This window comes from Papio anubis, chromosome 5 (assembly GCF_008728515.1).
Source record: "Papio anubis isolate 15944 chromosome 5, Panubis1.0, whole genome shotgun sequence".
Classification (NCBI taxonomy): Eukaryota; Metazoa; Chordata; class Mammalia; order Primates; family Cercopithecidae; genus Papio; species Papio anubis.
Window position 1 is genome coordinate 52660596 of NC_044980.1, and position 24764 is coordinate 52685359.

The 24764-nt window shown below is 37.4% G+C and overlaps 1 long non-coding RNA gene across 2 annotated transcripts in view; it reads left to right on the top strand.

Moving 5' to 3' along the window:
• The first annotated feature begins 52 nt into the window (after positions 1-52).
• The window catches only part of LOC103885113, a 37122-nt gene continuing 12410 nt past the window's right edge, over positions 53-24764 (top strand). The window contains exons 1-3 of one of the 2 annotated variants that reach the window (XR_002522560.2): positions 53-122; positions 15872-16046; positions 23173-23396. This is a non-coding gene — a long non-coding RNA (uncharacterized LOC103885113). The remainder of the gene's footprint in view (positions 123-15871; positions 16047-23172; positions 23397-24764) is intronic. The other variant, XR_648014.4, reaches the window with a different exon arrangement.

Genomic DNA, 24764 nt, shown 5'->3' on the forward strand with positions numbered 1-24764 from the left:
TGAAGCCTTGGTCATAGATACTCCAGAATTATTCTCATTATGACAACTGTTTCCATTCTAAGGGAGCTACTTCCATTCTAAGAGAGCTCCAAGTCAGAGGAAGTCAGACCCTGAGGCATTTGGTAAGTACAATAGTTCCCCTTTATCCTCAACGGGTTTATTTCAAGACGCCAGTGGATGCCCAGAAGTAAGGTTAGTACTGAGCCCTATATATATTATGCTTTCTCAATCTGATAACTGAGAGGGCTACTAAGTGACTAATGAGCAGGTAGCATATATAGTGTGGATACTCTGGACAGAATGGATGGTTCACGTCCTGAGTGGAATGGAGCAAGAGGGTAAGATTTCATCATGAATTCAGAATGCTGCATAGGTTAGAACTTATGAAATGTATATTGCTGGGAATTTCTACTGAGTATTTTTGGACTGTAGATAATTGAAATAGTGGAGAGCAAAGCTATGGATATGAGAAAAATATTCTATATTGAGTTTTCAGCCAACACACTTTGAGGGAAGCAGTTAATGCATTTAGTAATGATAGAAAATGAATGAATATCAAACTAATAAATATTTGTACCTGGCATATAGTTGGTCAATAAATGTTTATCAAATGAATGATTAAATGAATGTTGATTGTGATCAGAACCATGATCTTGATAAAAGGGCTTTTTCCCTTTAATTGGTGGTTACAGTCCATAGTCACTAATGGGTTGGCTGCATTGTGCCATGTGAAAAGAATATACGTCATAGCTTAGCTCTACCATTCACTGGCTGAATTTCCTCGACCAAATCCTTTAATATCCACGCCTCCATTTTCCTTTTCCCATCCATGAAAGAATGATTATGAGAAACTTACTTTTGAAGAGCACTATGAGATGTTAGCCAAAATCTTTTCATAAATAATTACAAGAGCACTTTCCAGGCTAGTGATCATTATTTAAGACAAGATTGCAGGTCTGGAAGTCAGGGGCCTATAAGGCAGCCTTGCCTCTAGAACTCATTGTGAGATGCCTACTGAGTTCTTTCCTTTCTCCGTGTCTGTCTCAGAGTTCTTCTTTTCTGAAATGAGGATGTGATATGGCTGATTTCCAGGCTCATTTCTGGCAATAAACTTCTGAGACCCTATGCTGTAATAGGTTTGATCTCTGAAGGGATTTTGAGAAAGTTGTGACTAGATCATGGATTAAATCTTATATCCAGGACGAGGACAGTGCCATCATTAGGTTCCTGGTCCTTGTAATAATCTTGATTTTTCTCAGCCTTTGGTAAGCTGATTGTCTCTATGGGAAGCCCTCTGTTAAACCTCTGTTACCACGACATTTCTCTTCCGGGAGCTAAAGTTAAATAGCCCTGAAACTTGAGGTCTTCCCTGGAAGTGTAAAGTAACATTCCTGAGAATTAAGGGGTATCTGAGAACTCTTAAAGCTCACGTCTAAGAGAATGACAAAACTAGGAAGTTAAAAATGAAATAAAGATAGAATGAAGCTCTAACTTGGTTTATTTGTTTTGTATAAATAGGATCTTATAGACAGGTCAAAATCTCCTGTTCATGTACAGCGATGAACCATTTAAATTTCATAAAGTTTAATTCTAAAGACGTATAAACTAGTTATGGGATATAGATCAAATCATATGAGTCTTGAGCTTTCATTCTATCAGCAGTAAGGCAGGGGTAACAAGATTCTGTCTTAGCTACCTCATAGCGCTGATGCAACAAATAAGACGTATGCTTTCTGAGCACACAAAGAATGTGAGAAAATCTCATTAGTGCTATTTATGAGAACTTGGTAGAAACTTGGAAATCATTACACAATGACAATGGCATGTGACTCTATTACATACATATCAAAAGCCAGGAGAAAAACTCATAAAGTTTCATTATGGTTCATTGTTTAAAAAATTGACAAAAAAAGAATTTAAGGAAAAGCATCAGTTTTAAAATTCTTAATACATTGTTTGCTGAGAACAAAACTGTTATCTTTTGTTCTTATGTTGAAGCATCCAGTTCTTTTCAATGGCCAAAAAATGATGAATGCAATAATAAAAATATGATGTGTGTGGTTTCTAGTATGGAGTAATCCCAAACTAACTAAATAACAAAATTAATTATCCAGAGATATACTGAGTAACAAAATAAACTGTCATCCAAGAGTACCCCAGTCTGAAATTGAATTTTAGTCTTGAATAATAAACTCCTACTTCCAAAGCCAAGTACTATAGGGATTGGTGTTTAAATTTGACATCTGCCTCATTAGGGTTGAAATTGGCCAAACAGCCAAAGTGCTGGTAGCTGGGGGCATATTCATATTAATTATGATTATTTTGGCAAATCTCTTTACCAGGAAGCAAATAAATAAAACCAAGGCAAAACTGTATAGCTAATAGAGATAAACAGGTTCATTTTCTGGAGGTAAATATTCTGTTCAGTTGCTGAAATGCCCTGGCTCTTGCTATTCCTTTCTTTGGATCCAAGGCTATACTTTCCATTTGCATAACTGTCACAGTGAAGAACAAGGCTCTTTCAAACCTCCGTATGGCTTATTCCTAAAATCATTAGCCAGTAGCAGCATGATGACTCATCTATACACAATGACCTTGTAAAAGTCAGCTAAAGAGAGCTGTAGAACCATTATTTGAATTGATAAAAATATCAAGAAGTTCATGTGTAACTCAAAGCAACCTTGATTTTCTGCTCTCTGTCAAAACTAATTTTGCTTTCAGGTATTTTTTTTTTCTTAAATAGTGACACTGGCTAAAATTAAAAATAATAATTTAAACAGAAAAATACCTTCAAATATCAATTCAAGGAGAATTATCATTTTCTATGACCAACCAGAGCTCCCAAATATTCTGAAATATGTTTCTTTATTTAATTTTTAGTGAAAGGGTAATTTGTATAAGGGCACTCATATAAAAGACTTAGTGAAAAAAAAAATTTACAGGGAATTCTTGGGCTCTTGTTACATCATCTTATATTTTTAAGTCTATCTTGCCACTAACTAGCTGTGAGATTTTTATAAGTCTCTTAATCCAGCATCATTGTTTCTGGGGACCTTTCTAGCCCTAAATCCATGATTCTACAATGAGAACAGCATCTAGAATTATGACCAATTTCAGTTAGTAGCAAGGTTGGAAGAGGGAAAAAAAGCACTTCTAATGAACCATAAATAACTTTTAAAAGCTTAAAACATCCTATTCCTAAGCACTCAGGTTAATTATGAGATTTTATTAGAGAAGGTAGTTAAAAATAATACGCAAACCTTGCAATATTTCAGTATTGCAAACTTTGCAATGTTATGGCTCGTTGAGTTCTGTTTTATGCCATATGATAAAAATGGACATCCATTATAGATAAGTAAACACTTTAGCTACAAAATACAGATGATCTCAGTAATGTGGCCAGTGATCCAGAATAACTGGGCACATGTGCTTCTTGTGATTACCTTAGCAAAGGATGCAGATTCTTGCCTAATGCTTCAGTTTGAATATCGGTCCTGAAGACAGACATAGTGAAATGAATGCATGTAAACACAGCTTGGGGATGTAACTTCATGTATAAATTACAAAAACATTAAATTCTTACATGAATTTGGAAACGGTGGTGTTAAGAAACAAGAAGCAGCTCTCTGTGGAGTCCACTCTTTGTGAGTCCCCAGGCTCCCTCTCTTCCAACTACTCTAAATCATGGCCGCTGCTCCAGTGGGGAGTTCTATCTGATGGCACCACTGTCTCGTGTCCTAACAACCATGGTTGCCTTAGACTCCCCAGGCATCTGGGACCTAGGTTCAACCTGACCAGACTCCTGAGACTAGGGCCCTTTCTGCCACTTTGAGATGCAAGTGAAGCCCAACTTTACTACTGCTATAGAATTTGGCTTCCCCATCAAAGGGGCCAGATTACTCAACTCCATGAGATAAACTGGTGACAATTGCCATGACACTATTTTCCTGTCCAGAGTCTATCAAGTCATTGGGGTAGGAATAGCATTTAGTCTATTTCCCTGTTCCCCATCACTTAGCACAGTGCTTTTCACATAGAGATCAAACAATATTTGTTTGCTAGGTGAACACAGTGTAACACTTTTTCTCTTCCATATTTAGGCTAAGATGATGTGACCAGATCAAAACTACTGCGCTTAAAGTGATCTTACTGCTGATCCCTGTGATCTCTCAACCTGATGATGTGCAATTCAATACAACATGGAGAAAAGCAGCAAGGCTAGTGCTTTTGGTGTCCTCCACGTTTTTGGTGTCCTAGGCATGCATTATCAGTGTTATCTTAAATTCACAGTTGTCTGTTTGTTACAACGAGATAATATTACCTATAAATACATTGAACTGGGCTCAGGTAACCTGCACTGTGTCCCAATACGCAGAAAACAAAGGAATCGACTCCATCAGTGCTGCCAACCCCTGAAGAGGAGCTGGACTTCCCTTGCCTCCTATCTGAGGTATAATGCTGAGCAGGGAAGGCTGGGCAGGCAAAGCTTACCTGAAGTGTCCATTAATTTCCTGACTGGAACTGTGACAGACTTCATCTTTGAGGGAATTAGTCTGCATGACCGAGTGAGGACATTTTAATGATTTTTAAATGCCTTGATTTTTCTTCCCTTTTCATTACATTCTCACTCCTTGATAAAGAGCAAACACTTACCCCCACCCTTCATCTTCACCATATTCAGAAATCCCTTTCACTTTTCCTCATGGAGAGCATTTCTGACCGCTGCCGACACGTGGTCTTGGAGTGGTGACTCCCCACCATTCCAAGCAGGCAGCATCAGGCGAGAGCACCCACTGTTTCTGCTGGTTACCCTCATGTGAGATTTTCGTTTGCCTCCTTTCTCTCCCCGAATACTTCTGTTACTATTTCACTACTTTGGGGAATTTCACAAAAATGCATCCCTCAGCACCGTGGGCCCTGTGCCTGAACCACTTCACATGCATTGTGTTTCCGTACTCCATCCCAGCACTCCAGTATTCCTGAGCTGAAATCTCAGACCTTGTAATTACCAATAACTGTGCTTTTGACCCCCATCCCTGCCACTCACTACCAGTTTCTCTTGTCTTTCAACTTATTCTGGTTCACCAATGAAAACAATTCTTCAAGCGCATTGGGGCCTCAATCCATGTATTCATTATTGGCTGCTCTCCTAAGGTCAAATCACTTTTGTTTTTACTCATCTTAGATGTCACAGACTATCATGTGCTCCTAGCTCTCTTTGTTGTATTTGCCTATAAAAGTTTCAACCTTGCTCAAATTTAACTCTTCAACTGCTCCCCACTTATTCCTATGTGGATGAACGTGGCTAGAGAAAAATGCAAAAACATGATGACAAATTTATGCTCACAAATCCCAGGTAAACAGGCCATTCTACTCTAGGGCTTTATTCAGTTCCCAGTGACTCTCATGCCAACCCAAATTTTAAGAAGATAATTTCATCTCTTTTCAAAATTTCCAAACTATTTCCTCTTACTCTTTTAAGGGAAACTCATCCATATTAACAGTAGACAAAACACAAGTTCAAAAATAAAATTATTAAGAATTTCAGGACTGTGATAGCAGGACATTATGCTAAGGGTGAGCCCCATCTGAACACAGGGCCTTGTGTGACTGCATTGGCTCTAGGCCTGCTCAGCTGGCCCTGCTCAGCATCACACCTCAGACAGGAGGCAAGGGAAGTCCAGCTCCTCTTCAGGGGCTGCCAGCACTGACACAGTCGATTCCTTTGTTTTCTGCATATTGGGACATGGTGCAGGTTACTTGAGCCCAGTTCAATCTATTTACAGACAATATTATCTCATAACAGACAACTGGGAATTTAAGAATAACACTGATAACGCATGCCTTAGAAGTCGGAGGAAGCAGAAAATGGTAGAGTTGACACCAAAAATATTATGAACTAATAAGATCTCATAAGCTGCTTATCCAAATTTCAAAAATAATAAAAGGACTATTGAAAATATGAATTTATTTGTATAATATAAATTGTGTTGTTAATCATAAACTTAGTGTATTTTGTGACTTGACAAATTCAGTACTAATCATAACTATAATGGAATTCATGCTCATTGTTTTTATTAATGAGCATGTGATTTCTATTTCATTAAATATCTGTGTTATATGATGATGGAGAATTACAGACGACACAGGGACAAAGGCAGAGCATATTCTAGAAAATGAAATTCTTATGTGTCAACTAATTTAGTCACCAACCTCTATAATGTAAACTTGTGCTGAATACATATGAAGCATTAAAGAGTACTTTGGACATATGTGTGAATGAGCTATTCATTTGCTAAGAAATTTCCCTCGGAAACGTGTCTACAATGAAGTAGACAACTTGTTAATGCTTGAACACCCTGATTGATGGGGAATTCATTTCCTCTGAAGACATTGCTAAAATGTTGTCACACACACGCAGGACTCACAGAGAAAGGGAGAAAAAGTAATATTCTGAGTGGCTATGCAGTGTAGCATACACATACCCGTGTTTTCCCCCCAAAAGATGTTGAAAACTTAGTTCACATAAATCAGCATCCCTCCTCTATAGTCTTATTTAGTGGAAACAACATGTTTTAAAACCACAAGAACAGAACCAAGAAGGCAAAAAGCATGGGAAAAAAACAGAAGTGCATTTTACATAAGTAAACAAATAAATAAACCCTGAGCAGTGCACATATGTGTGGTTTTATTAAGTTTTCAATTCTAAGGTGTGGAAATCTAGTTTTACACTATAAGCTCTTTTGTTAACCACAGAGCTGCTCCCTCAGGATATCTGGGATAACTTCCATAGGGCAGATGCTGCTGATGTGCCATTTCCAAAGGGCTCCTGGCATAGGACTGTGAAAGGTTTCCTGGAGCCACCCTAGAAGACCAGTTGTTTTTTTACCTGCAGGGAAGCCCTGAAAGAGCCTGAGAGTGTGTGCTTCTCAGGTCCAGTCAATGTGCAAATGTGCAAAGAGCCCCAGGCACCCCCACAAGAACCATCCCTTGGGTCATGTATTGAACTGTAGAAGACAACTGTAGCCAAGTGGGCTGGAGGGAGAGCTCTTCTGGTGAGTGTTGCTTTTGAACTCAGAATATGGTCTTTAACAAAGGCAGGTCTTTTCAAATATCAGCCATAGTTTCATTCTTCGTGAAACATGATTTGCAAACCCATCCCTTTCATCCAAGGATTTATCCTAATTATAAAATAATCTCTGTTTGTATGATGCCTTCTAGTCAGTATGCCAGTGCCCATAGGTGGGGACAATCTAATGAGGCTTCTCTGTAGCCCAGAGCCTGGGTGACCATTGTATCCCACAGATGAGGAAACTAACTGAATAAAACTCGTGACTCTGAGCCAGGAATAGGACTTTTGTGTTAGCAGCTTTGCTGCTCATACTGTGCAATCTTAAATCCTGGACGATACTGAGCTACTAGCACAATGAAAATGATTTGCATGAGAATAGATACCATGCCTTCCTCTCAGGATATGCTTATCCATTTAATTTTCACCCACATATAGGTGACACTGATTTATATTTCTAAAGCTGTAGTTCCTCTTAAGCTAAAATGTATCCTGTCCAATGAATTGAGGACTTTTCCAATGCAGTTATTTTTTAATATTGGGAAATGTTACTTTAATAATAATGCTTATTTTTTGTTTGTGTTTTTTCCCTTATAACAGCCAGCAAAGGATTAAATTCAGTTATCATAAATATGTAAATCAAAGTGGAATGATCAAAATTTGAGATTTTTTTTTTCCCCTTTGTTTCTCTGTCTTTCCTGGAAGGTGGAATTATTTCGCTAGGTTTATATATTTTCCTCAAATTCTTTTTGAAAAGTCAACATATATGTCCTTTTTGCATCTTTTGAGGAGGGTAGACAGAAGGGGACAATAAATGAAAACAAACCTATTCATGACTCATTAATAGATTAGGTTTTCCTAACTGGAGTTCACACAGATCTTCTACCGTGGCTCTGCTTTTAAAAAGTGAAGCTCTTTCCCTAATAAATACTCTGTTCTTTCCCTTCTTCTCCCAACAAGTGAGAACTAAGATAGTTGCAATTCACTTAAAGGTAGCCAGGAAGTTTGCATAAGGCACCTAGTAACAGTATTCTTACTTCAAGAGACATGTTTTTCAAATGTAGGGTTGGTTGAAGTAAGAAAAGTAGAATCAAATTCCAGGTGTCAGTTAATTTCATCATAAGATTCTTTTTGACTTTTGTGCAAACTGATTTACATCAAGCAATCAATCCATAAGAGAACAAAAATTGCATTTCCAAGCAAAAGAATATATTCACAGCTGAAGAAATGATTGAATTGTTAGAATGGTATTTCATATCTCAAAAGAATGAAGGGCAGTTCCCTTTAGGTTGACGGAAACATTTATGGTGTAACGGAGGTCCTTGATCCCTTTCAACTTTCCCATTTATCAGAACTGTGACCTTAGGCCAGCTACCTTAGCCTTACACACCTCATCTAGAAAATGTGATTCTGCTATGAATTGAATGTGTTAATCTCAAATTCATATGTTGAAACCCTAGCCCCTAATGTGATGGTATTAGGAGGTGGGGCCTCTGGGAGGTGATTAGGTTATGAGGGTAGAGCTCTCATGAATGGGATTAGTTCTCTTATAACAAGATACAAGATAGCTTACTTTTTCTTTCTCTCTGCTTCCCACTATGAGAGGATACAAGGAGAAGATAGTGATCTGTGAACCAGGAGGCAGACCCTCACCAGACACCACCTCTGTCAGCACCTTCATCTTAGACTTCCCAGGCTCCAGTACTATGTGAATTAGATTTCTGTTGTTTAAGCCACTCAGTTTATGGTATAATTGTTATAAGAAGCCTGAATTAAGGCAGAGTCATAAAGCTTACCTTAGAGAATGTCAACAATTACATTTCTCTTAAAATGCATATAATATGTCTAACACATGCTTAGACATAAATGTCTAAGGAATTACCTTCAAGATAGATAATATGACTAGGTCATCTAACCAACTAAATGAAACTGCAACGTCAACTATCAACTATGGTTTAATGTCTTAGAGAGTTATTAAATTTTAGAGCAAGAATATTTCTTAAAGAATGTCTAATTCAAATCCTTTATTTGAGAAGTGGGAAAAAACAGTTTCCAGGCAAGAAAAGTGACTTTCACAGGGACTTACAACTCCTAAGTATCAGCTCCAATCTCAGATCCAAGGTTTCTTGATTCTAAATTGACTCTTTCTCCCACCACACCATGCTTATGACAACACTCTGGAGAGAACCAAGTCTGTACTCACTAGATGTCATACTTAGAATGATGGCCTTTGATGTTGCTGGCAGCAGCACAGCCATTTGAAGACAAATATCAAATTGTCTTTAGTTCTCAGATACTTAGGTGATGCATCCATGAAAAAAATATCCATGGATTAGACTGTCTAACTTTCTGACTCTTAGGATTTCAAATCCCTGCAAGGGTATATTCATGCATTTGTTTATTTAAGGGACTAATTCTCTTTTAGCCATTTATTTCCCTCAGCCTAAATTTCACCTCTCATCATATCTCCTCCCAGATGAAAAGAAGGCACACTGCTTTTTAAAAAAGGAATTTATTACCTTTGGCTAGAGGCCTCACTATGTAAAATAATTACCTAACTACTATTGTTAGCTTCTTAGAGGCTGGTTGATAAATCCTGGTCTGTGGTAATTAACTATGAATAACTATTTTTTATTCCCATTTAAACCTTTCCTCTTTTTGTTTTTCTATTCCTCCAGCCTCAAACCTAATGGATTTGCCTTTATAACTTTTGAACCAAATCTTTGACTTTTTTTTAATGTGTTCAATTTTTTTTTTTTTTTTACTTGAATGTCTAGGTCAATGCCTTTTAAACAATCATCAGAAAAGCTTCAGCCCAACTTCCTGTGAACTTCCTTTAATCACACATCCTTTGGACTCATTAAATCTTATCTGTGACAAAAGATGAAGCCCAACATTTCCTCTCCAGCTGAGGCTTTGGCCCAAGACTGTCCAAAGAACTGTTAACTCTTGAGCCTGGGCCAAGCCAAAGACTGGGCAGCAATCAAAGTCATGGCAAGGACAGAGAGCTGAGGAGTTCCTGGGTCACCAGGGCTTTCTCCAGCAGGAAGCTGGAGCAGCAGGAAGCTGGAGCAGTAGTGATGACATGGATGCAGAATTTATAGAGGTTGGGGGGACCGGCCCAGAGCTGTGCACAGGGCAAAAATTGTGTCACAAGCACTTGTGGGGCTGGGCTCACCTCTGGCAGCCTCTGCTGAGACACGAGTGTGCTTGGAAGTAGTAACCATTACAGTCATGGGTAAATTCAAGCCAAGGACTCTTTGCCAGGGTTTTCATCCTGTTCCTTTCTCTTCATTCACATTGTCATGCTTTCTTCCTAACTGAATTTTGACACTCACGTTGGAAATAAATGGATAGAGAAAATGGGCTGGCAGATTTATTGAGGACCCACTGCCTAGTCTATGGTGCTTTAGTGTTTTCTTTGACCTTGTGTCCACCTTACACATTTATGCCTCTGGGATTGGTACCATGGTGTGTGATGGTCATCTGGCTGGAAGCTGCTTTCTGAAATAAAGGTTCTGGTTCACTGTGTTCCTACTGTGTGTGCCATGTGGAAGTAAGGTAGAGATTGGCAAGTGTTTTGCCCTAGTGATAGCATTCTGTCTCGCTGTAACTAAATTTTATGTGATTTTCTTTGAACTTATTCTTGAACAAGACTTACCTGTTTGTTGTGAGCTAAGTATGTGGCTCTCTCTTTTGAGAATACAAGAATTACATAGAAGTGAGTCAAAAGTTTCTCTCTTTCTCTCTGTCTCTCTTTTGGTAGAGATATACTATTTTACATGAAGATAGCACAACTACAGAGTGAGAAGGAAGGCTCATGGTTATTATTTCCTAAACTATCCTACACTCCAGAAACTGTAAACCTGCAGTTGAGAAGCACAAATTATTAGCTTATTTGATACTTATCATTTTATATCAAAATTCATTATTAAGCATGCCCAAGGTCCTAATAAGAATAAAACAACTTACTATGGTGTGAATATTTATGTTCTCTGAAAATTCATAAGTTGAAGTGATAGCTTTCAGGGTAATGGTAATAGGAGGTGGGGCCTTTGGCGGGTGATTTGGTCATAATGGCGGAATGGGATGAATGCCCTTTAAAAAAGGCCCCAGGGAGCTCCTTCTTCCCTCCCACCCGCCGTGTGAAGAGGCAGCAAGAAGGCACAGTCTGCGAGCCAGAAAGTGGGCCCTCACCAGACACCGAATTTACCAGCTCCTTGATCTTAGATTTTCCTGCCTGCAGAACTGTGAGAAATATACTTATGTTGTTGATAAGCCACCCAGTTTTGGTATTTTTTTTATAGCAGCCAAAATAGACTAAGACACTCTTTTCCATAAAACAGAGAAATATTCCAAATAAAACAAAGAAGGCATCTTGCAGTTTCTAAATCACAGACAGTGTCTTTTATGCACATACATATTTGCCCATTAAGACTCTTTGATCAAAGCAATGTCTCCCAGATAATAAGAAAAGAATACACATTTAATGGAATGCCATGTTATTTCTGACATAACTCATTTTTCTGGAAAAGTAGTTGTAGGAGGCAGCCAGAGAGAAGAAGCATTGACTGACAAGACAGCTTTTTTCACAGAAACCACAAAAGAGTATGCTTATGGTTAAAAAAAAAAAATCAGAAATAAAGAGGAGATGAATTGTTGGACCCCACAGTTACTAAGAGAGGATAAGCACATTTAGGCATAGTGGACATTTTGCTACCTTTGCCAGCACCAATATTTTCCTTTCTAGCATCCACTGATTCTTGGGATTTGGGGATTTACGGAATCTATGGAACTTGACTGTACTTCTGCCCCAGGGGCGCATCACCTGGTAGACTAAACCAATTACAGCATTTCATCCCCTCGCTCCCAGTGATTGCCTCAGTCCTGGGCAGACAACCTCAACTACCCTCGAACTTTTCTTTGGAATGCTGAGTCAAGGATAATCTTTTTTTCCCTGTGGGCACAAATAATAAAGATAGAGCTCAGGGAGCTGTTGGCAGCTTTCTCAGGACCATAAGGCAAGGTTCTTCCAAAATAAAGTGATACAGAAGAGTTGGAACTGGAAAGGGAGGAAGAAAACACTAGTTTTCACGTATTTCAAGCCACTAGATTAGTATAACTTAAAAATAGCTCTGTTTAGGACTTCTGAGGACATGAATCAATAAATATCTTTTTGCTTATGCCAGTTAGTCAGGTTTTTTGTCTCTTGCAATTGAAGGCATACTAATAAACCATTGAGTAAGTATATACGATAACTCTGAATCCTGTCCCACATCCCAATTCTGACTCTTTCTTCATTACTGTCTTGAACACACAGAACTGCCAGCTACCAGAACTCAGTAGAATCCTTCCCAGAGGTCAGTGCTCCATGGAGAGCAGAGTGCCTGGCCAGAGATTATCTGGGCTCTGTTTGGGATTTGTTGCTGTAGAAATAGCAGAGATATCAACAAACTCATGTCCCTGGGGCTGGACAGGCTGATGGGCCCATCTGCAGGGCAGGAACAGCCAGAAGAGAAAATTGAGCAAGAATCTAATGAGGATCTAGAAGAGAACCAGGAAACAGAGGACTTAAAAACAACATGAATTTGGAAAGTGAGCAGCAAATGCAGTTATTCAATAGGGTAGGAAAGCCTAGGTGAGACTTGGTGAAGAGTAGTCAAGCTTCCCAAGAAAACACTATGCTCATGCCTCAGAGAAATCAGACTTTGCCTGCTGCATCTGCTCACATGGGACCTTCCTCATGTTCTGGTAATCACAGGAGTTTTAATAAACATATGGGAGTCTGTGGGGAGTTACTTGTGCCTTCTCAGTTTTTCCTATCCTGGCACAAGAAGGGGAGAAAATAATCCAACCATAGAGATGTAGAGAGTAATAACTATACTCTTTGTACAGCCCCTAAGCAGATTTACTGAAACTTTGAGCTCCTAGTGCCTACCTCCTTTCCCTCAGACAGCCCCTAAGGCACCTCCCATTCTCTTCTTCACCACCACAAAACAAAGGACTAGAGTCCATAATGGACTCAATTCTAAAGTATTATTTTCTCTGGATCTCAATTATTAGAAAATTGAGGAGCAAGCGCAATTTATCCTTCCGGTGATATGTGATTTTCTTTCTTAAAAAAAAAAAAAAAAAGCAACCAAACTTTGTCAGTTCTAGGACAAAGGAAGAGTAATTAAACTTAGACTTTCTTAAGAATACATGTAACCACTAAAAGAATAGAAATGGAATGTATAATTAAAAGCTAATAGCTGGGAGCTGTGGCTCACGCTTACTAGCACTTTGGGAGGCCAAGGCGGATGGATTGCCTGAGCTCAGGAGTTTGAGACCAGCCTGGGCAACATGGCAAAACCCTGTCTCTACTAAAAGCACAAAAAATTAGCCAGGCATGGTGGCATATACCTGAAATCCCAGCTACTTGGGAGAATGAGACATGAGAATTGCTTGAACTCTGGAGCCAGAGGTTGCAGTGAGCCGAGATCATGCCACTGCACTCCAGCCTGGACGGCAAAGTGAGACTCTGTCTCAAAAAAAAAAAAAAAAAAAAAAAAATGCTAATAGAAGAGAAAAATTATGACAGAGAAAACTTGATCAATTTAGTAAAGGGCAGGAAAGGAGAAAAAAGCAAAGAAAATACGTGACACAAAATAAGATTAAAATAATCGAATGTAACAGTAATTGTATTGAACATGAATGAATTAAATCTACCAGTTAAAGGAAATAATTGTAAAATTAGGTTTTGATAAATTTGGACATATATCACTTATAAAATACACACCTAAATGATAAAATCCAAAAGTAGATAAATAAATAAAAGACTTGCCAGGCAGTTACTAAGGAATACTAATATTGACCAAAATATTGCCAGAGACAAAGACTGATTATTGCAAGAAAAAAATGGACAAGTCTTCCTGAAAATGATGGATTTTTTTTTTTTTTTTTTGATGGAGTCTTACTCTGTCACCCAGCCTGGAGTGCAGTGGTGTGATCTTGGCTCACTGCAACCTCCACCTCCCAGGTTTAAGTGATTCTCATGCCTCAGCCTCCCTAGTAGCTGGGATTACAGGTACCCACCACCATGCCCAGCTAATTTTTGTATTTTTAGTCGAGATGGGGTTTCACTATGTTGGCCAGTCTGGTCACGAACTCCTGACCTCAAGTGATCCACCTGCCTCGGCTTCCCAAAGTGCTGGGAATATAGGCGTGAGCCACTTAACCTGGCTAAAAATGAGAGGTTTTGAACATTTCTCAGAAACAATGGATTTAACAGAAAAAGAATTATTCAAGTTACAGAAACTTAAGAAATCCAATTAATGAACTTTATCTTATGAATGTAATGCACCTAACAATTAGATAATATACAATATTTTTCAAGTATATATTAAACAGATTCTGAGTATAGTCTTCCTTATCTTGCTAATTTTTCCAATTGTTGATATTCTTCTAAGCTCATTTACAATGAAGTGAAATAGTAGGATATATAATGACTATAGCTTCAGGATTTCAATACAACAAAGGATAGGAATCCCGGTAAGGAGCTGGCATAGAGGGGCCAGTGGGCCATAAACTAGTCCTGTGAGGTTCTTTTGTACAAGAAAGGCGTGTTTTTACTTAGATTGTATGTTTCTTTGCATGAGGGAAGATTATTAAGAGCTCAGTCAATTCTCTTACCCGATGAAGTCATCCCTTTGTGCTTTGACTGTTCATTGAAACCTTCTTGGCACTGACCTATTCGTCTGTTTCTTGTTAAAGGCTGAAGGTCCCTGATCTATATTTGACACAATACCACGTCTTCTACTGCAAGACTTCATAAACAGAACAATGTAAGTTTTTATCTACTGCTTCCTAAATTCAGCCATTAGAATTATTTGGAAAGTTTTCAAAGTATAGATTTCTAGGCCCTACAGCGGTATTCCGAATTGAAATCTTTAGGGGGTTAGCTATAGAACTCTGATTCTTAGAGGCTCTCAGGTGACTCTGATGCAGGTGTCAGCTGACCAGCATTTGATGACTACTGCTTCAGTCAAAAGACTCAGTCTTGTGAATAGAGAAACATTGGTTTTCATCAGAATTCTGCAGCTAACTGCTGCCATAACTATTTCCTAACTTCCTAGTACGTTTCCTAACCCATGGTACATTTTCTAAAATCTGGACACTAATGTATAATTATACCTGTGCCTCATCTAACACCACCACTGAGTTTTTTGAAGGACGAATTAAGTATGTTTGAACCAGCAACTTAAAGCCACAAAAATATATTTTTAAAGTTTTGCAGTAAAATTTTATCTCTCCCTCTCCTAAACCAATTTATTTGTTTTGCTTTGGTTTTTAGACTGATGAATATAAGTAAACAAGCTGTCCATGACTGGTTTTAGGTCAAAGCTTAACCTCAAACTTGCTCATCTTAAAACAGAAGTGACGTGGCTTACAGGGTAAGATGTGTACCAGGGAATAACAGTACCTACATGATAATTTTATATGGGTATATATATACACATATATCTCATATATATCAGAGATGTGCATAATATATGGAATATACATAATTTAAAGAAACTCGGATGGCAGAAGCTGGTTATAATGTGTCTGTTATGTGGAAAAATTCACAGATTTAATCATCTGCATAAAGATTTAACTACATGATAAAATTAGATGTGTCTTTTACATAAGATGTCACTTGGGATGATTAGTTTCTCAAATCTTAACCTTTTAGGTTGCAAAATGATTCCTGAGAGAGATGATAGCGTTATTTCTCATCTGTCAATGTTACCTTATATCTGCTTTGCTCCCACTTATGTTTAGAGGACAAGGGGATTCAATAATGAAATACAAGAAGATGCAGAATAGCACAGCTACCAGGTGCTAAAGATAGGAACAAATCTGGAGCTAGCCCCAACATCAAGGAAGAGGTGGCTCATTGAACTATGACCTTATGCAGAAGAGAGATTGGTATTACAATGATTGAAATGACAAGATGGTGAGTTGTCCCAAACAACACAGGTTCTGACTGGGGTCTTTTATTCACATGCGAGCGGGCGGTAACACGTTTCAGAGTAACATCTCTCAAAAGCAGTTATAGGCAGAAAACTCATCACCCCAGTGAGATGCACTGCATGAGCACAGATACCAGGCCCAGATGGAGTTCTCTGCACAAGATTACAGCTTTGCCATTTATAAAACTGAGCCATGAGATGCAAATAAGTTCTAAATGTTGTTTTTCTTCCAAGCAAAACTCAAGACTTGGGAACTTAATCTGTCGTTTTTGCTTTGAAGCTGAAATCTGCAGATTGCACAAGTTGAGACTAGTAGCCTCTCTTTGTTTCTTTCTTTATGTTCTTATATAACATAACAAGCTTTCCCAGAAATAGATGATAAAATTTCACATCAAAGGTACAGAGTAAAATTCCTGCAGACTTAAAGAACTTTCTTCCGTTGAGGAGGAATAAAGTTGTCAGCGGCCATTCTCCGGCAATAAAATTTTCTCAGGAGTCCTTGGCGATAAGAATAAGTGAAGGAATGTAGTCAAGGGTAATAAAATGCCCAAAGAAAACGTAAGTTCATAGTCTACTTTTTCTTTAACTAGTATACCACAGTTCTTTTGAAAAATTAAAGAAAAAATAGGTATGTATGCAGTTATTCATGTGTTTAACAAACTTCATTGCATAGTTACAATGTGTCAGGCACAGTATTAGGACCTGAAAAGGCAAGAATATGACTAAGTCTCTACTCCCAAAGAGCTCCATTCTCGAGAAAGCTTGACATAGCACCAATGATAATGATTATTATTTTGAACTATAATAAGTGCCTTCATAAAAAATATATAGGGTTTTAAGGAAAACAGGAAGGAGGAAGCCCTCAATCAGTAGATGGGGGTAGGATAATTAGAGATAGAAGACATGGTAAAAGCAGAAATGACAATGGTTAGAGCAGAAGGGTATGAGTTACTGATGTCAATTAATACACTTTTGTTCTCATTTGGGGACATTTTTACTATCTGCTCTGTAAACATTAAGACAGTAGAACCAAAAATGATGAACTAATTTTTACCTTCATGCTTGCCATAAACTAATGATCTGCAGTGGTAGATATTTTATCACAAATTTGAAAGTCTTTCCCTGGAAAATCACTCAAATAGATGACTGTCTGAAACTTATACTGTTAAACATACTCTAAAGACCAAAGCATTAGTGGTATAAAACAAAGATATTCTGATAAAAGTATTAATGTTTAGGTCAACTAATCTGATAACTACCTTACAAGGTCAATTCCAAATTCATGAAGAAGATACTTTGACAGGACCAGCTTAGTTCCTTGTCTCTGAATTTCACCATCTTCCAGCTTGACCAGCTCCCTGTCCCTAGTACAAATTCTACCCTACAACTGGAGGTATTTACCCAGTTCCATCTTGGAGTTCAGAGACCAAGCTTTGACCTTAAAGCCTAGCTTTGCAAGCTGGGATTCTAGCCTATTCTTATGACTGAGATACCACCACGAATCTCAATTATTATAACAACTTTTTTTTTCCTTACATTTGAGCATTCATTTTGCAACTGTTCCTGTTGCTGCAATGCTTGAATGCCTAAGGTCTGGTTCTGAAAATTCATCTTTGTCTGGAGTTTGCCTCCTGACAAAGTTGGAGGCCATTGCATACTAATGGCCTACAACTCTGATTATCACTGGATTTTGGAGTCCTTATCTTCAATCTCCAGCCGCATTTTGGAAAATATCTCTGCTCTGGTTTACAAGTCCTTAATATCAATGGTGACTCTGGACCACTATCTGTTGACTATGGTGTATTAAATATCATGGTTCTAGGTATTATATTTACCTACTGGACTGAAATTTCTTCCAACGATAGGACCAAGACTTTCCCTTATAGGCTTCTACTCTTAATTGGTTTTGTCTTGCTATTTTTAAGAACATGAGCTTAGCTCAGCAAAGGAGAGTAAACTATGCATTATTGTTATTATTGTTGTTATTATTATTATTATTATTTTGAGACAGAGTCTCGCTCTGTCACCTAGACTGGAGTGCAGTGGTGCAATCTTGGCTCACTGCAGCCTCCGCCTCCCAGGTTCAATTGATTCTCCTGCCTCAGCCTCCCAAGTAGCTGGGACTACAGGTGGGTGCCACCACACCCTGATAATTTTTTGTAGTTTTAGTAGAGACAGGGTTTCACCGTGTTAGCCAGGACAGTCTCAATCTCCAGGCCTTGGTCTCCCAAAATTCTGGGATTACAGGCGCAAGCCCCCATGCCCAGCCTAAACTATGCATTATTAATACCATACCAGGATTCTAAAAACAGGTATACTTTACCTCTTTGTATTAGCCATTTAACTTCTGCTTTTCTGGCTTGATGAACCCAGGTGACAATTGGACTTAAACTATTAGTCTATTTTTGATCCCTATGAGACCCTCAGATATAATTCAGCCAATCTGGTTCTGAAGGTTTCTGCCTCAACTCCATGAAGGTGATGGCTGGTCTAGTTCTAGGCCTGGATGTCCTAGCTCCTTCACAGCTGACCATGTATGCCTTGTCACCACTGTATCACAAATCTCTTATTCTGTTTCGGGCAAATAGTGAGGACTTAATAATGATTTGCAAATAAATTAATCAATGAAGTCCATTGTGGGTAAGAATAACATGTCTGCTTAGGTTTCAAGATATAGCTTAGTTCCCTACCCCATCTTTTGTACTTGTCATTTAAGTCATGTCCTACCTTGACTTTATAAAACTTATCTGCACATATATGCAATGGGTACTGTGTTATTCCTTCAAAGAGGGATTGGAAAGACTAATTGCTGAGAAATTTGAAGACATTAGATAACCAAATAGTCATTTGTTTTGCCTTGTTTAGACCAATCATCTTCCTAATTTGCTCAATTCTTTCTTATTTAATTGCTTACTAAAATGTGAACTCATGCAACCTGTCCAAATTTTGTCCATTTCTGAAAAATGACACCCATCTGCTCCTATAAACAAGCATTGTATCTTTAAGAATTCTGATTATTCTAAATACACAAGGACACAGTGTTTGTTTGATGTACAATGTTTGTAAAATTGAGGATAGCACATAGAACAGTTAATTTTCTGGCTCTCCCATTACAATGTAAACTTCTTTTTTTTTTTTTTTTTTTTTCCTTTTTTTGTGGAGAACGGGGTCTCGCTATATTACCCAGGCAGGTCTCGAACTCCTGGGCTCAAGCTATCCTCCCGCCTCTGCCTCCCTGAGAGCTGGGATTACAGGCGTGAGCCACCGCGCCCGGCCTACAATGTAAACTTCTTGAAGACAGAGCATTATCCAGAGCTGCTAATACAATGTTTTGTGCAGTATAAATATTTGTTACTGATTATTTTTCAAATTCATTATTTCTATAACCATTTCCATAAATACCTGTAATATTAAATAACATTCAAACTTTCAGCAATTGGATTGCATTTATGCTATATTGGGAGAGTTAGAGTATAGCAGCAGCCAATGTCTCCAAACCAATTGGCACTTTTCAATGAACTGAAAATATCAGATAGGAAGGGAAATCTTAAAATAAAATGTTGATTTTTTACTAATTTTGTTTTAATTAAAATATATGCAACAGAGAATCACTAAGGTGTAATTTATGCTTCATTTCAAAGGGTTTAGAACAGTTGACATAGATAACTAAGAACTAGTTACACAGTTCTCAAGTTCAGCTTCTAACCATTACATAGTAATTGGTGTAGGACTTGACCTTTCATGATAAACAATCATAAACCTGGACACAATATATGACCCAACCGGTTTTAGGCATTGAGAAATACAGAAGAGGTCTGTAATTCCTGAGAATGGAAAAGTAGAGATTATCCCCACATTTACTCCAATTGCCTGCCTAGGGCACGTGGGGGCTGATGACCAAGCAGACCACAGAGGTCTCACCCAGGTGAGAAGGCAAGTATTGGAGAGTGTGACTGCCGAAGTGGCAGGAAATTGAGGGTCAGGATACTGGAGATGGGGAACTTGTATGGAAGGGAAACCCAAAAGTCTTTTCCCAACAGATACTGGACATGAGTAGGATGTGCAGAGTGAGTACCCTAAAGTTGGGTTGATACAATCATTTGACTTGGAAAATTACACTCATTGGTGTAGGTGCCTCATCCAATCCGTTGATGGATTCAAGACTAAAATTTGAAATTTCCTGGAGAAGAGGGATTTCTGCTTCAACACTGGAACATAGAAATTTTGTCTTTCTAGCCTGTAAGCCTACCTACAGATTTTGGACTGGCTGGTCCCATTATCATATAAGTCAGTTCATTAAAACAAATCTAGGTCTAGATGTATAATCTATTAGTTCTGATTCTCTGGAGAATTTTGACAGATGCAAGGTCTTTGGATGGGCTGTGCATGTACTGGGTAAGACTCTTTGAAGTCTAGCAGAGGCGGTTGCTTTAGGGCTCTGAGCTTAATGGAGATTCAGTAAGTTGTACAATTCTGGGAATTGCGACACAGCCAAAACTGACAAACTTCACTGAGACACTAGAGCATTCAGTTTAAACTCCAGAAAGGTCACACCTAGTAAGTGAGAAACAGTCCATGGAGGAAGGGGCATGTACTAAAAATAAAGGAGGGGAAAACAAAACAGAACTTTCCTAAAAAATAAATACATAAAAACGAAGCCAGAGTGGATCAAACCTGCCAATAATTTAATTGCTTGCCAGGACAAAAATAAACCACTTTTCAAATAAGGATGACATAAAATGACTCCATGCGGTGTATCATTCACCTGTTCAGCTTACAGTCATGATAAAACAGAATTTTTAAAAAGCAGTCAGTGGAACTCACTTAAATGTTAGAATTTGACAATAAAAAATTTTAAAACATTTATTATGGAAGCTTTCAAGGACATAAAGGAAGACGTGAATACAGTAGGGGAACAGATAGGGAATCCCATCAGAAAAGAAAAAATGAACTACAAAAATCAAAGAGACATTCTAAAACTGAGAAATACAAACATCGAAAATTTAAAAAATTTACAAGTTGAGCTTAAAAGCAGATTGAAAATGGCAAAAGAGTAAATCAGTAAACTTTAAAGCAAATAAAGAGCAAGTCCTTAATTTGAAGATTTAAAAAAAATAAAAAGTGGACAAGACTTAGTGTAATTAAACATACCAGCAGCTAAATTGCAAGAAAGAAGCAAATGGGGCAGAAAAGAAATACTCCCAACTTCCTTAATTGTTATGGCAAATTCCAAGCAGAATAAGAAAAAAAAAAATCAACAAATAGGTACATCTTAGCCAAATTGTCAAAAGTAATGAATAAAGAGAATATATTAAAAGCAGCTAGAATAAAAAAAGATGATAGATAGATACAGAGATACATAGATATCGAAATAGAATAGCTACAGAGGCCAAGAGTCAATGTAACATCTTTAAAGTGTCTCCCCCTCCAAAATAAAAGTTGTCTACCCTGAATTAAATATCCATTAAACTACTTCTGAAAATTAAGGTCCAATACATACATATGCAGAAAAAGACTTAAGATGATTTACTTCCAGCAGATTTTTACTAAAAGAAATGTTAAAGGAAGTTCTTCAGACTGAAGGAAATAATATAGGGAAAAAATGAAGAGAAGAAAAGAAGTAAAAGAAGAATAACAATGAACAAATAAAAACAGATTTAAAAATAGAGAAAACAAATAGCTCAATGGTATACTTAAATCCAACCATATTAATAATTACAATTACAAGCATAAATTTTCAGGAGGAATAAAAATGCAAGAGTAGTCATTCTCTAGAAGGATAGTATTAACAGAACTGACTAAACCTTAAAAAACAGACATTTGTTCCATGCAAATATTAAGCACAATAGGACAGAGTGGTCCTATTAGTAGCAGTCTAACTGGACATCAAGACAAGCAGTTTTACCAGAGATAAAGTGGAATAGTTTAATGAAAAGGGCAATTTATTGAAGTACAGCAATTGTAAATATGTATGTACCTAAAAATAGAGCTTTAACCTTTATAAATCAAAACTGACAGAAATAAAGGAAACACAGAAAAATCCAGTTATAGCTAGATATTTTAAAACCTCTGTTTCTTTAATTAATAGAAAAGTAGACCAAAAAATTAGTAATACCAGAGAAAATTTGAATACCATCAACCAATTTGACCTAACTGATATTTATAGAGTACTATACCCAACTTGTGAGTGTATATATGTATTTTTTATCAGCTACATGTGGAAAATTTACCAAGTTAAACTATATGCTGGGACTAAAACAAATCTTCACAAATACGACAGGCTAAAATGTTACATCATATGTTCTCTAATCACAACAAATTTAAACTGAAAAGCTATAATAATAAAATATTTAATAAATTTAGAAATTAAATAGCACATTTCTTAATAACCCATTGGTCAAAGAGAAAAATCACAGGGAAAAGTTTAAAATATTTTCAATTGAATTATGAAAACACAGCATTTCGTAAGTGCTGGGATGTAGCTAAAGTGGTATTTAGAGATACTTATCATTTTAAATGCCTTTTTTCTAATATAGGCAATATCTATATATACTGGTATTATAACTAATATGGCATTATAAAATCAATAACCTTTCATTAAATTGATTCCTAAGTACTTGATATTTCTGATGCTACTGTACGTGGTATTTTTTAAAGGTAATTTTTCAGTTGTTTATTATATAGAAATGGCCTCTGTAAGGATTGAACAAGTTAATCTTATCTAGTAAGTGTTAGTATTCACAGTTTCATTTGGAAATGAAGTGCTGCTTCTTTTAAACTAGTGTATGGCAAAAAAATATTTTTACAGCAGTAGAAAAATCAGTTCTTCAGCTTCTATATATGAAGAAATCTCTACCTCATGTACAAGTCACTCAGGAGTGGAGCTGGAGTTTAAACTCAGATAAAGATCCAGAGCCCCTATAACAACATAACTTTTAAAAGTTATCTGATCTAAACTATTCCAGGTAGAGCTGAATTCTTCTCCCTACAACAAAATAATTAAAGACAGTTAAAAGGTTTAGAATTTTCTTCCTAAAGTTCGTATGTGCAACATAAAATAGAACATCAGATTTTGAGGGATGTTGTATTTACTATTTTTTTCCCTGTCAGATAAATGAAGTGAGATTACAAATTGTCATATCTACTATCATTGTGACATCAATTCTGTGGTGGGAAGCACCTCGGAAGAATTCTGTTTCAGAACTGTGTTGCTAAGCATGTAGGACATTACCAGGCTTGACCTCAGAGAAAAGTGAGTTCCACGGAAGGTTTGAGTTACAGATGTATTCTAGGTCTAAAACCACCTAGAATGCCTAAAATAATTCTGCATTTCTGTAAGTTTGCTGCACTCTGTACTGCATAGTATATAAAATTTAACTTAAAATCTCAGGGTGGGCAGGAATGGGCAGAACAGCTTCATGAACCGTGGCTTGCTTCTCGGTGTCATCTGAGATCTACGAAGAGCACAGGGAAATGTGACAGGAAGCTGTCAGCCTACTTCTCATCTTAATTAACTTCTTATATGACTGCAGTTTTGTTCATGACTGTCACACTGTGTTGAAAAGATTTCAGGAGAAAAACTTCTTGCTTGTAGACCTTAGATTTGAGCAAGTGAGGGTACGAGGAATTGGGAGTTATCCCAACTCATCGAGCTTAACCTCTTGCTAATACCTTAAAAAATTGCATTTTGTTTTGAAACTAGAAAGTCATAAAACTGTCCTTCACTACTGTTTACATAAGAAAAAAATATGGCAAATGTCTGGGTTATTGAATAACCAGGAAAGTTAACAACCTTGGTAAAATTCCAATGTGTTGATTAGATTTGGGCATCTTAAAATATACTGGTAATTTCACTTGGATCACATTTTTGTCTTGCTATGCAGCCCCCAAAATGTTGTTGTGTGGTCTTTCTAAGCACAGCTGAAATGTAATCTCCTGTTAATCTAGAGGATGCTGAATTATGGTTTTCCTGAAATAAGTTGGAAATAAATGGTATTCTGCAGGTGCCTGTTATTTATTATTATTCAATATAAACTGCCAGGACAAATGCACTTACCTGAGAGTAATTTTACAGGCTAAGTAAGAGTGATGTAACTAATTTAGTCAAAGAAATTTTTACTACTTTTTGTGCTTTCCACTTTGCTTGGCTATTTCATAAACCTATTATGAATTGTTGAAATTCATAGTTGGTGGAATATTTTCAAGAGCACATGTTGTCTCTCTGCAAGCAAGGGCCATATTAAGTAGAAAGCATTCTCATTGTTCTATGTTGCTAAGGCCAAGACTGCTTCTGCTTGCAAGAACACTGGCCATTTATGTTCTTGTGAATACACCCCATCGCTTCCCCTATTTTGCATTCTGTTTCTAAATTGGAGGCTCCAATGACATAAAACAGCAACATTTCCTATGATTCCTCCCTTAGAACAAAAAACAAATGAAAAGCCAAAAAAAAAAAAAAAAAAAAAAAAGACCTTAGAAAGGTTACAAGACAAGAAGCAACTTGGTAAACCTGAGCAAAGCACTTCTCTTGCCTACTGACTCAAAACTTAGAGCAAAATTTCTTAAACTATTTTAAATATCACCAGAAGTGATGGGATACAGCAGGTTGTTTTTGGGTGGTCTACTGCTGCGAAAGGACGTGATGGGAAAAGGGAAGGGACATAGAATCGTGCTGTCCAATTTGACTTGATGGCCTGTTACAG